Below are 14,543 nucleotides of genomic sequence, written 5' to 3'. Positions count from 1 at the left end.
TTGGATTGTTGAAGCTGCTCTTGGAAGTATGCAGGTCCCAGTGTGGGATGCAGGGGAAATCCCTATGTGAGTTCTGAAGGAGGAGGCAGTGTTGCCCTGTGAGCAGGTCCCACTAGATAGCCAAGTCATGACCCTCTGGGTACTGTCTGGCTGCTCTGACTGACATTATAGGCAAAAGTATAAGGATTACCATGTAGTGGAAATCCTCATGGGTTTCCAGGCCCAGGTACCCTAGGCTCTCTCCCCTGGGACTGGTGGTTACAACTCTAAGGGTGGCATCTAATGAGGGTCAACCTTAAGCAGAATTCAGAATGTCCTGTTGTTTTCCCCTTCCTTTTCTGAACCTTCTTCTAGACTGTTCTTTCATACTAAGATATAGAAAACTCACAAAAAGCAGTATTACCCCAAACGGAATTTGTATTCTCACTAATCTAAGCAAGAAGCTAAAGAGAATTATTGGCAGTCAAAGCTGTAGGGAAGTAAGCCTCTTTGAGAAGTCTTCTAAGTCATAGCCTGGCTCTGTACCAGGAAACTTGGCAGGCTGATGAGGGGGAGAGGAGCAAAGAGGGACTGCCACCAGCTGCCCACTCCCAGGAATCTCTTCTAATGCAAGGAAATTCTGATTCAAGATTCCTTTAGGACTTCACAAGATCACTCAAGAGTAGAATTAGATTCCATAATGGGAGCCTTGGGCATACTTCAAGTGGAGTGTCTAGGCAGGCTTTGTCCCTGAACGGATTTATTTCAAACACTTGAGGAATGCCTAAGCTTCTTTGTCCTAAGGGGACCATGGGACAGCACAGATGAGGCTTACCTATTTCAGTTCACAGTGTGGTGGAGTTGCAGAAGAAATTCTTCCTGGAGGAAATGGCTCCCAAGCAGAGTCTTAAAAAAAATAACAGAGGTTAAACTGAGGAAGAGAAATGAGAAGGCATTCCAGAGAAAAGAACTAGCAAAATCCAGGGTATAGAAAACAGCATGGATAAGGATTCTTAGATTTTTCCTTAGTGTAGCTGACAGGTTTCCAAGTATAAATGAGCTGGATAGCTCAAGGCCTCATATGCCCTGCAGAAGAACTTGTATGATGACCTATGGGTAATGGAGCCACTGAGAGTTGAAGCAAAGGAATACATTAACTTTTTGGTTGCAGGTGAATAATGTAAAAATATGCAAGATACATAAGTAAAAAATGAATTTTCCAAAGAAATGAAGAGATGATCCTAAATTTGTATATTTATATATGTGTGCATGTGTGCATGTGTGGTTTGTAGGGGGAGGTTTATTTATCATTGAAGTTAAGAGCATGATTGAAATTAAGAATATGATGTCATAGTATTACAACATGATGATTATCCATGCTATATTATTCAGGTCTCTAGTTTCAAGCAAGAAAAACAAACATATTAGCTTAAACCACACACAGTAGCTATGTGATGTTGGGCAAGTTTCTTAACCCTGCTGTGCCTCAGTTTCTTCATTCATAAAATGAGGATAATAGTACCTTCTTCAAAAGGTTACTGTGATGGTTAATTAAGATAACATGTATAAAGTACTTGGAACAATACCTATCATATTTATTATGTCACAATTATTATTCTGGGTTATACAACAAAAAATTATACACAACAAAAAAATGTTAGAAAAGCACATGCTAAACTATTTTTAGCATTCAATTTCCAGTTTTGAGTGATTTGTATCTGCTTTATTTGTGTTACAAATTTTCTATAAACGTCATATGTTAATTGAATCATCAGGGGAAATACCTTACCAAGAAAAAAAATGGAGTGATCTTAAGGGCCAAATGCTCCTGATCCTCTGGCCAGTCAATTTAATTTAAAAAGGCTCCTGAAGTAGGAATACAGGATCTGGTTTAAAGTCTCACCTCTAAGACTTTATCAGATGCATGAATTAGAGATACCTAGGGAACATCTGTGAGTTTGAGTTTGCTCTTCCATGGGTGTGAATAACTATATCTTTTCTATCTTATAGTGTTTGCTGGCTAATACAAGAAGATAATGAATGTGAAGTTCACTGTGAGCTATAAAACCCTGTACACATGGAAGGATTTCTTAATAAAGTAATTCCCTCACTGACTCTATTTCTGATTTCTCTGCCTGAAAATTGCAAATCTGCTCAATGCAAGAGGATTGTGCTTATTGATTAGGTAATTACTGTAGAGTTTGCAGCCTTTGGAAAGCAAAAGGCTCTCCAGGACGCACTATAATTTTGCAAATCAGCAGCTCTTGATTGTTCAGGGTAAGTCCGTGTTGTTTGGGGTTATTCATGCCATTTGCTTCCCTGTTTCTCTTTCTTGCTATCTGCCTTTGCTCATTTTATTATTTATTAGCAACTGACTGTGAGGTAAGAAGGAAAATAGAAAGGGGTATGAAACATAAACCATAAAATAATGTAACTTGTTAGTGAAAATGTCATTAGTGAGAGATGCTGGGTCTTACTGTACTTTAGATAACCTGTGACTTCTTTGAATGAGCATCTGGGCAGTAAGTTTATGCCCTTTCTATACAATCAGAGATGTGGTATTGCTGCTTAAGGTTCTAGAAACTCGTTAATGTTCAGAATGCAGCCTACATTTTCTAATTTGGTTGTGCTTCTTGTTGCTGTGCTTTAGATTGAAAAGGTCTACTCACAGAAGGGTAAAACCCTTCCAGTGCATGTCAGTGCTCTTTATATTTTACACCTATATCTTATAAGCTTAGTCTGAGTCTTGTAAATCCTCTCCCATCACAGAAAACTCTTTTCCATATCTGACTCAGTTTTGTACCTCTGAGAGTAGACTGACATTTCCAGCCTCAAGCTAGAAATGGAAAAGGCCCATTCTCTATAATTCCTCCTGGAGACCATGGAGCATCTCAAGGTAGCCTGAAATCCCTGGAAATTTGAGAGGTTTAGGTCATTAATACTCTGGATAATTTTGGCCCAAATCCGGCTAGTGACCTTTAGAGAAAGAGCCTTTTCGCCCAGAGATATAAGAATATGATGTCATAGTATTATAACATGATGATTATCCATGCTATATTATTGAGGTCTTTAGTTCCAAGTAACACACACAAAAAATGAACTTATATTAGCTTTAAAAAAACTATGAGCTCACTGAAGGAAGGGCAGGAGACGACAGGAACTCCAGGAGCTTGTACACCATTGGGACATTCTTCCTCTCCTACATCTCCTCTCAGGCTGGCTGCCCACAAGCCAGATCCATGGCAACAAACATCACTAGACTTTTATTTTTAAAACCTCCAAACCAGAGAAGACAGCTCCTGCCCCTCTGAAGGAGTAATTCTTTTTTGGAGGTGCATCTGTGGGTCTTCAGAGAACTGTGACTTTAAGATGTAGTCTATTTTCCTCAGGAGCTTTCCAGTCCAAATGTCACACAGGTAAGTGATAAATATGTAATGAGATACATATAAATAATTGAATAACAAAAATTATCAAGGCACCAAGAGGAGAGACTTTAGTCTCATCTGCTGCAAGTAAGAGGATGAGAAATATTATGATAATGAGACACAAAATTCTGTTTCACCAACTGGCTAGTGATAGAAGAATTGCAGATAACTGCAGAATCACGCCAAAGTCATATCTGATGGTTATTTATGCTTGTTCCATATGTACATGTTAAAACTTAACCATTTCAGAAACAATTATTCCATTGCATGAGACCAGTTATCATTTAATTCTGATGTTGAATATATACATAAAGGTGTAAATTAAATACGTTCCTTTGGGAAAGGTACTGGTACTAGGCGAATGCATCTAATATTTCCACTTTTGCGCACATAGACTGCAATGTGGATCGCAGCTAGAGTTGTGCAACATGGCAGCCTTAAGTGTATTGGGAGTGAAGTTTGGAAATGTGGTAGAGACTTAAAATTGCCTATGCAATATTCATTCTCCCTTCTTCCTTACTTATAGAATGTAAATTATATTCCAGGTTATAGTGTGCCCAGGTAAAAAGTGACTTTTTCCTTGTGGCTTGATGTCAATGAGAAACCAGCTAAAGTTGCTGGTGAAGCATCTGAAAAGCCCTCTTTACTTTCTTCTTTCCTGCTTCCTGAAATCCAGATATGATGTCTGGAGCTCCAGCTACTAATCTAGGTGCTAAGAAACATGTGAAAATGGCAGAGATGACAGATAGAAAGAACTTGGTCCTGAAGACCATGAAATGGAGTGACCAGACCTGCCATAGACTGCCTACATTAATGCTTTTAATTCTATTTTTGTTTTTGTTTTTAAAAAGTGAGATACACTTTTAATGTAAAGCCATTAACAGTTTGAACTTTCTCATATATGCAGTCAGGTAAGCATGTGTTTTAAAATTCCAGGTATTCTTATAGGAAACACTGAGTCCTAAAAAGCAATTTAACTATGGAAACAGTGAACGAAAGATCATTGTCTTCAGACTTCTGCTGTTATTTGACTCATTGCTATCCAGGCATGATCCATCTGTCCTTCTCACATTGTCATTTCACCTTGAAAGTTGAACAGAGGTGAGAAATATAGTAAAAGATGAGGGAGGCAGGAAGAATGGAAAAGCCGTATGCTGGCTTCTTTCCAGTTCATTCCTTAATCTCCCATGTGGATGCTCATGGTTGGCAGGAAAAAAAAAAAAAAAAGCAGTGAAAGACATTACTACACCTCAATCTTAAATCTTACATTAGAACAGCTTTCAGAGAGGATAAAAAAGCACTTAACTAAAATCCTTTGCCAAAAAAAGTTGCATTGAAGCTTGAAAATGGAACTGATGGCTAATAATACATTTTGGGTTATAGCAAGAGTTCTGAGATACAAATGTGTTCATTTTATCTTCTAGTGTCTACAATCACATCAATGGCTTAGGGCATATATTTATAAATTCCTGTGAAACAAGTGTTACCTTCAGGTTATCAAGCTAACTTTTTGCCCCAAGATAGGATGTTTAAGCATTCTAGTTTTGTTTATTTTTGTTTTGAGACTGAGTCTGGCTCTGTTGCCCGGGCTGGAGTGTAGTGGCACTATCTCGGCTCACTGCAGCCTCCACCTCCTGGCTTCAAGCAATTCTTCTGCCTCAGCCTCCTGACTAGCTGGGATTACAGGTGTGCACCACCACACCCAGCTAATTTTTTGTACTTTTGGTAGAGATGGGGTTTTACCATGTTGGCTAGGCTGGTCTCGAACTCCTGACCTCTGGCTATCTGCCTGCCTCAGCCTCCCAAAGTGCTGGAATTAAAGGCGTGAGCCACTGAGCCCAGCCCAAGCATTCTAGTTTTAAATGAAAATAAGATCAAAATATTTGCAGAACAAAGTACAATTACATTCCTGAATAATCAAATCAGTGCTTTAAAAATATTTGAGACTAACAAATGCTCTCAAATCCAAGCTTATCTCAAGAACTAATCAATGTAATATAATGTAGGGAGCTTTGGTTGAGAACATCACAAACTAATAGGATCTGGAATGTAAATACCAGAAACTGTTGTATGTTGCATGGTTTGTTTTTAGTGGGAATGAAAAGTACAACAGGGAACAGTGGCTCATGCCTGTAATGCCAGCATTTTGGGAGGCCAAGGCAGGGGAATCACTTGAGGTCAGGAGTTCAAGACTAGCCTGGCCAACATGGTGAAACCCCGTCTCTACTGAAAATACAAAAATTAGCCAGGCGTGTTGGTGTATGCCTGTAGTTCCAGCTACTTGGGAGGCTGAGGCAGGAGAATGGCTTGAACCCAGCAGGTGGAAGTTGCAGTGAGCCAAAATTGTGCTACTGCACTCCAGCCTGGGGAACAGAGTGAGCCTCATCTCAAAAAAAGAAAAAAGAAAAGTACAGCTCCTAATTTGTTTAATGTTTCTAAAATATTTGCTTGGCACCTACCACAGACAAGGTACTGTGATAAGTACTGGGGACACCACATCCTGTCTAGGTCTGTTATGTTCATCTGCAGCTAGAGAGGGGATTGCAATCTGCAGGATTCTGAAGAAACACCAGCATAAAGGGGCCAAATTATACATGTAGGTCTCACATGAGACCTCTAGAGAAGGATTTTACCCAGATATGTAGGCAGTGGCCATTAGAGCAGTAACAAGGGCAGCAACAACAAACAGTGGAGGGGAAATACTGCACTTCCAAGAGCCGCAGACAACAGGTCTGGGGAGCCTAGGGCCTCTGGAGTTGATCTGTCTTCAGTGAATGTTAATTCCTAAGTAGAACAAGTATTTCAAAATTCCCCATTTTAAATTTGTAAATAAAAAGGGGACAATTATTTTTGTCCTGGAGAAAGGATGATTTCCAAATGGTGCAGAGGTCATTGGAGAACTGAAGGGTGGTTACAGGAGCTGCTCATCTGCTCTAATGTTCTCAGGCCAGCTGAATAGGAAGGTCAAAGGCCTCCAGGCTGTTGCCCCTCTCTGTAGGTTTCTGGATTGCTTCCTCTATTCTTTACTTGTACTTCTGTGGATTTTATTCTGTGTCCCCCTGCCTTGTGTTCTCTTTCCCTCAGTATTTATACATCTCTGTTATATATATATATGTATATGTATATATACATACACACATATACAGGCATGCATATATATATATATATATATATGCATACACACACATACACAGACATGCTTATATAGGTACATATTCTATATCTATACATGCACATACATTTTCTCTCTGCTTTTTAAAAAAAAATTTCTGTAATATAGAATTGAAAAGTATGTTTTGCATTTCTTAGTATGGTTTCTTGAATATAATTTGTGTTTCTTGAATTTTTTCCAAAGAATATAAAGGAGGTAAGTGAAATTATTTAAATTTATTTATAATTAAAAAATTTCAAGGAATTGGAGTGGCCATCTCTGTGGCATCTGGTTTTTTCACGTGTGTGTATGTGTGTGTGTGTGTGTGTGTGTGTGTGTGTGTGTGAGAGAGAGAGAGATGGGAATAAGACAGTGCATAGGCCAGACTAAAAAACAAGTTTATCATCTTTAGAGCAGAAAGTAACAGTTTTAGTCTCACTCATCCACCCATTCATTGTAACTCCAATTTAGGAATAGAAAGGTGAAGGAAGATTGCACTTATCACACTGCAAACTATAGCATCTTATTGACACATTGTATTAACTCTTTCTTACTAGGAGTTTCTTACTGGGTTCTAATATTTTGGTCAATTTTTCTCCAGAAGGAGAAAAAAATTCTTTCTTTAATCTTCATAAGCTACCTAGGAGTTACCAGGTTTTCTGAAATATTTATTATGAATTAATTAGTGGATACTGTGTATTTAAAGGAGATATGACTGGTTCTTCCATGTTCACTTGCTCTGCCTTTCAACATTTAAAAGTAAACATAAGGCTGTCTAGAGTGTGTGGAAATAGATTATCAGTCTTTTTTCTCTAGTTATTAGAAATAGTTATTAGAAAGCCTAAGTGATACAATCTATGCTACATTTTAATTAGACTTCAGTGTTTTCTTTCTGATGATGTCATCTGGAGAACAATCTGGCTGTATTTCCCACAATAAGATGCCTTTTGTGGACTGATATCTCAAAATACACCTTACAACCATCATAAAGAATAGTGAAGTTATCAGCACCAAAAGTAGTCTACAATCATCAAATGAAGAAGAGGTATTTTTAGTGAAGTCACTCAGATTAGCTATCAATATGAGAATGTATCTACATGGCATGACTAAAGCTTTCCTGGTTCATTTTGACAAACCCTCCAATGGTAAATTGGTATAACTAGCCATCAGAATCCTGATTTTGATTGTGAGTAAAATGTACCTATTAGATCAGGAGGCCAGGAATAGGAGGCTACACACCCATATGGCATGCCACTTTTCTAAAAGTGCTTCAGAGCTTTCCCAATGCTGTTAGTATAGAGACCAAACTTCCTACCTGTATAACCTGGGCCGTGAGCTGCTACTGCTTTCAGCACTCAGCTTCTCAAGCATTTTTTCAATGTCTTAATAAGCCACGCACTCTTTCTCTGCCCTGGTATTCAGGTACTCTAGTTCTCCTGCCCGAGGTAATCTCTCCTGATCATTTCTTGCTTTCTTTCCCATTGTCTGGTTTAAACTTCGGGTGCCAATTTAAATACCACTTCCTCCAGGATGTCTCATGTGATACTCAAAGGATGAGTTAGTTTTCCCGAAAGTGCTTCCATGGCACCCAACACTTCCCCTGCCTCATTCCTCACTGCTGTAATAGCTCATTTCATTGTCTGCATCCTCTGCTAGATAAGAAGCCCTGCGAACATGTTAGCCTCTATCTTGTACAGCTTTGTGCCCAAAGTACTTACCACAGGTATTCACGTGAATACTTTTGAATGAGTAAACTTCAGATTATGTGAGGGGATGCCAATGTTAAGGAATTAGAAAAAAAATGAACAGACAGGTATAACTTGAAAGAAGACTGGGCAGAGGGGTCTGGTCCAATAGATAGTATACATTAGGTGGATACACTAGTAGTGACAGCTATGGGCCACTGGTAGAGGAACCTCAGATAAATGTAGCATGCAGTCAGGAATTGATTTTGGATATCAACTGCCTAGTATGGGATTAGCATTTAGAAATCAGATTCTTGGCCGGGCATGTGGTGGCTCACGCCTGTAATCCTAGCACTTTGAAGGGCTGAGGTGGGTGGATTGTCTGAGCTCAGGAGTTTGAGACCACTCTGGGCAACATGGAGAAACCCCATCTCTACTAAAATAAATTTTTTAAAAAATTAGCCAGGTGTGGTGACAGGTGACTGTAGTCCCCGCTACTCAGGAGGCTAAGGCACGAGAATTGCCTGAACCCAGGAGGCAGAGGCTGCAGTGAGCTGAGACTGTGCTACTGCACTCCACCCTGGGCAATACAGTGAGACTCTTTTTTTAAAGAAAAAAAAAAATGGAAATCAGATTCTTGTCCCTGGGAAGATTGTCCAATGCAAGGGAGAAATCTAGTCCCTAAAAACCTGTTTGGATCAAAATACTAAAGTATCAAACCAATTTCTGAAACTATGTCTAGTGCAAGTGTCTTGGCATCAAGAACAAGGTGAGGACCCAGCCATTCTCTCTGTAGCACAAGATCAGAGTGGTGCCAGAGCAAAGCAGATGATGTAGAATCAGGGAATCCTTGGACTCCCCCAAAATTCAGGAAAATAATTACTTTTAGAGTCTAGAGAAAAGATGGACCTGCAGATGGATGCTAAAGGACTCCAATTATAGTAATTTGAAGGATTTGAGGACAAGGACTACAGAAGTCATTACCCTTCTCAGACAATTCAGTTATTAAGGACAAACTGATCTGAGTAGCCTGCCTCTAGAGGTTAACGTGCATGGATCATTCACATGGGAAATCTACATGGAAGCTGGGACAGCAAGACAGGAACAGATTCCCAGGTCTGAAGTGTGCATGTATTTATCATTCCCTCAAAACGTTCTCTACTTACCCTAGGACAAAGTTACTTGCAAAGGACTTTTGTCCTCCTTAAGCCTGTGTATTGGTGCTCTTGCCTAATAAATAACATTCTTTAAGGTATTTTCCCAATATACCTTTTTAGTTTTGTGTTGAAAAAGGAATTTTCCAAAATACCTTTTTCAACACAAAAAAGTGGGGCAAGGACTCAACAGTAGTGAATATCAGCTGCATTCTGAGAGACTGGGACAGTAGTCACCTGATTAAATATTCCAAAAGGAATTTCAATCTGAGTCTCACATTGTTAGGAGAGGCACTCCATGACCAAAGAATCTTAGCAGAGCAGACCTTGTTCACAATACTTGTCCAGGTCTGTCATTCCAGCGTCTATCATTTCTGTCAGGCCTTCATGTCACAGCCTCCATGACAAAGCTCCCTGAATAAGCCAGAAGAGAATTGTTTTAACCCAAATAGACCAACTAGAAAAGCTCTCAGCCTTGAGTCAAAATAGGTCAGACAACCAAACATACAGTCAAAATTCTAATAGAATTAGGAAACTTGTCATGACAACCTTATAAAGAATTTTATCCAAAAATCAATACTTTCTAGCATTGGATTTAAGTCCTAGGATTGTATCGAAGTCAAACTGCTCATTTTTTTCCCGTTAATGTTGACATATTTTTTCAACACGAAAAATGGGGAGAGGACTCAACAGTAGTGAATACCAGTTGCATTCTGAGAGGCTGGGACGGTAGTTACTTGATTAAACATTCCAAAAGGAATTTCTGCTAGATGTTCCACAGGTTGAATATAAGCCACAACTTTTTAAATATGATATGTTGGTTTCTTTACCAGCATCTATGAGAAGAGGCAGATTTTTTTTTTTAAAGGGAAGCAGGAGAAGACTATATAGAGAAAGGGGTCAGCGACTGTGTTTTTGTTGTTGTTTTGCTTGTTAATAGTCTTCATTGTTCTGTTGAGATCTATTGAAATATATCCCTCTTTCCACAAACCATGAGCTTTCTCAGAATAGGGTCTCATTTTGCTCACCTACCGATACTATGTTTGCCACAGAGAGCAGACATGCTTTCTATTGAACAACTGAATAAATGAATCAGTGTGTAAATGGCCATTTCCCTAAAAGCACTAAGTTAGAAAGCTGTTTTTCCCCTTCCTAAATCAGAAAGGACAAGTCAGGCTAGATTTATTTATCCCACCCATGCTGAGAGCAAAAGCCACTTGAAAACAGGTCCAGCAAGAGATGCATGGGTCAGAGCAGAGAGAGGCTAACAGGCCATACTGGAAGTGTGTTCTCTATGAAACCTTCCCAAATGCCCTTGATCTTCTCTTTACACTCTCCCAGAACACTCTTCTGAGCTTAATAGAGCCCTTTGTCATTCGGAGAATTGGATGTTTCAGACTGTTGGAGGAGTAGAGTAAAACAGAGAACTATAACACCTTGTAAGACTGGGCAAGTCGTGGTGCCCAGGGCACTGCTTTCTGTATATTCCTCTGCTACGGTTTGAGTGTCCCTCTCCAAAATTCAGGTGTTGCCAGTGTGGTAGTATTAAGAGGTGGGCCTTTCAGAGGGATTAGGCTATGAAGCATCCCTGCTCCTGAATGGATTAATGCTATTTCAAAGGGCTTGAGGTAGAGAGTTTGCCCTTTCTTGCCCTTCTGCCTTCTGTCATGTGAGGACACAATAGTTCCTCCCCTCTGGAGGATGCAGCTTTCAAGGTGCCACCTTGGAAGCAGAGACCAGATTCTCAGCAGACATCTGAACCTGTGGCTGTCTTAATCTCAGACTTCCCAGTATCCAGTACTGAGAGGAAATAAAATTATGTTATTTATAAATTACCCAGTTTGTGATATTCTCTGTTATGGGAACACAAATAGGCTAAGATAGCCTCATTCATCCTCAAGCAATCACAAGACATGGAAATTAGTGCTATTACCATTGGGCAGATAGAGGAATCTGAGGTACAGAGAGGTTAGGTGACTTGTCCAAAGTTACACAGCTATTCTGTGGAGATTATGACTCCAGAGTCCCCATCTTTAACCACAGAGGAACTTGGCTGTGCAGAATATTGCCTTACCTCCACAGAATCATCATCTCATCACTTTGTTTTCTGAATACATGGCACTTCAGGAAACAAATTCCAGCTGTTCCATTAAATCATCCCATTATTCGAAAGACATGTAAAGTCAAGTGTGTGGAGCAGAAGATAATCTGGCGGTGACCTGGAAGCATTTTCAAACCACGCAGAGCTAAGTGAGCCAGTGGCCAAAGTGTGGGAAAGCTGAGCTCTGGGCAGGCGGGGAGCCGCACTTGCTAAGGGCCGTTGCTCTTTCACCTTCCTGTCTTTTCACTGCCACAGACCTTCTCACTGGCAGTCATTTCTGACTCCACGTCCTCCCACTTGTTGAAAGGTCTCCATTTGCCTGACCATAATGAGCAATTTGCTCTAATCCGTGAATAGAAATTGGAATTTGATTTATTTTAGTGGCATTTCAAGAAGAGAGATGCTTAAACAAGCTATTTGGTGTCCTCTATGTTACTATTGAAGGTTAATCGCTACCCAATATGCATACTTCAGCTCCAAACTATGTTCTTGAGAAAATGGAATAATTAAACCGCAAGTGGCAATTACTTGTATTTTAGGAGGTTTCTTGCTGTAGCAACATTATTAAGTCATATCTTTTCAAAGTTGGCAGTCAGCTCTCAAATTTCTATTTTCAAATGTGTATGCTATCCATTAATTTCTGTTAATTTTGCTCAGTATTGAAAATGAAAAGAGGTCATTATAGGACTGAAATCTGAAGTTGGTATTCTGTGATATGCCTTATTCTCCTCATAAACCTCTTTGCTTCAGAAATTTGTCTTCACTTGAATATATTCTAAACATAAACATTGCCTTATTAGAAATATTTCTGAATTTATTTTAGAAATATAGCTCTGATACATCCATTTACACTGAATGTTTCACAGCCACTTAAAATTCTGTTTTTGGGAAATATTTATTGACGTAAATTAATATGGGACCTGGGGAAATATTCATTATAAAATGTGAGTGAAAAAATGTTAAGCCTAATGCAGAGTATTAACATCATTTTAGAAATATAACTCTACATGTACACAGATAGGCACATAGGAAAAATGATTTTTAAAATACCAGATATCTGAATAATGGATTTTAGATAGTTTTAATTGATTTCTTTTTCATGTTTCAGTATTGACCATTGTTTTGTAATAGATACAGATTATTTTCATATGTTTATTAATATTTTATAGATTATAAGAAAATTGTCATATTTGAAACTCAAACACCACAGATAGGACTGAAATACTTCCTAAGTATCTTATAATTTCAGCCCCCTCCATAGAGAGTAACATGGTTACTAATTTGGTGGGAGGCTGGATTTCTCAACAGCAGCACTGTAGACATGCTGGGCAGGATAACACTTTTTTTAAGAGTAGATGGGGATTGCTCTTCTGTACATTGTACGATATCTTATCCCTGGTTTCCACCCACCAGATGCCAGGAGCACCCATCTCTTAGTTGTGAAAACTAAAAATGTCTCCAGGCTTTGCTAAATGTCCTCTGGGGGACAAAATCACCACCAGTTGAAAGCCTCTGTTGTCTAGCTTCCTAGGACTTTTTTCTCTGCTTTGGCATGCATATACACTCACATAAAAATACACCACCAAAAAATAAAGGATATTTTGTACATATCTACAACTTGCTTTTGCTGTATTCAATGTGATGTCTTTGTGCCCTTTGTAAGTTAATGCATGTAGATTTTGCATATTACATTAATAATCAGAAAACAAAAAAATGTAATAAAAATTTACAAAGAGAAAATGTATGCCACCATAATCCACACAAAGACCTTTAGGAGGCCATCACTCTACATAAATATAACGCAGAAGGTGACTCTGGGGTATGTTCCAGTCCCTGATGAAAGGAACAACCCCCTAAAAGCCACTGTGACTAAGAACGAAGTTAAAAGAAAGGAATGAAATAATCGGATGCCCCATCTAGGCAGAATGTGAAAAAAGGATGTAACCCTCAGATTCAGGGCAGCAGGTGTCAGTCCTCAGAACAAGGCTAGTCAAAGAGTCCTCCTGCATTAATGTCTTCTCACCAATTGCTGCAATCCAACACCAGCTCATTTCTTTGTCCCCTTTTCTACATCTAAACCTATCACTACAAACCTTTTTTTTTTTTTTTTTTTTGATGAGTGTAGAGAACCCACATTAAAGCAATATTTTACCTTTGAGTTTAGAATCAATGTTCAAAAACAGAATTTAGGTTAATTCTTCACCCCTAAAGTATAAGAGCCAATTTCATTCATAAGAAACAGAGCTTTGATAGCTCCCCAAGAGCTCCAGGTCCTGGGGTGCCTCTCCCTTGTCCCAACTCAAACCCTCTTTCCAGAGGTAATGACTACCCTGAAATTTTTGATAATCATATTTTGCTTTTCTTTGTGGCTTGTTACCCATCCCTAAATAATGTGGCAGCTTTGTCTATTTTGAACCTTATTTAAATTGGACAGTAGTTAAAATTCCTTCTTATCTTGCTTCTTTCATTCATCATTACATGTGAGAATCATCTATAATGTTAATCATGGCTATGATTTGGTCATGATCATTACTGTAGTTATACTGTTCTTTGTGAATAGACAACAGTTATTTATACATTCTATTCTTTCTGGTTATTTTTTTTTTTTTCAACTTTAGATATGACAAAGAATTCTGCAATATGTACTCCTCCCGCTCATGGGTCCTGGGACATACATGCATGAATTTCTCTAGGGTACGTACCAAGCAGTGGTACACATCGAAGGGTTTGTATGTGATTTAAACTCCTGAGAGCACTGAAGAAAAGTTTGTTCCACATCCTCACCGTCACTTGGATGTTCATTAAAATTTCAGTGTGGTTTTTGCTTTTCAATATTGTGCAACTGAATATAAATACTTGCAAATGATAGAGATGGCATAGGCCTTTGAACTACATGAACAGTAGGTGAAGTTATCTGAACGAGCTTCTCCCCACCCCTGGGTGAGGTGAGGCCAGTAACTTACAAATTTCTCCATCTTTCCCCTTGACAGTCAGGAGCTTAGAAGAAGAGGGGAGGATGGAGCTACAAAAACTGAGTCTGAAGAGTGC

General features: G+C 39.0%; 1 long non-coding RNA gene across 1 annotated transcript; it reads left to right on the top strand.

Annotated features, from left to right (window-relative positions):
• Positions 1 to 3,271: 3,271 nt before the first annotated feature.
• LOC119473927 lies at positions 3,272 to 14,324 on the top strand. The gene is made up of 2 exons (XR_005203194.1): positions 3,272 to 3,395; positions 14,114 to 14,324. It is a non-coding gene; the product is annotated as an uncharacterized LOC119473927 (long non-coding RNA).
• Positions 14,325 to 14,543: the final 219 nt, after the last annotated feature.

The sequence above is a fragment of the Cebus imitator genome, unplaced genomic scaffold (genome assembly GCF_001604975.1).
Source record: "Cebus imitator isolate Cc_AM_T3 unplaced genomic scaffold, Cebus_imitator-1.0 Scaffold194, whole genome shotgun sequence".
Classification (NCBI taxonomy): domain Eukaryota; kingdom Metazoa; phylum Chordata; class Mammalia; order Primates; family Cebidae; genus Cebus; species Cebus imitator.
Note: the sequence above shows the minus strand (reverse complement) of the source record. Positions and strands in the feature narration are given on the sequence as shown.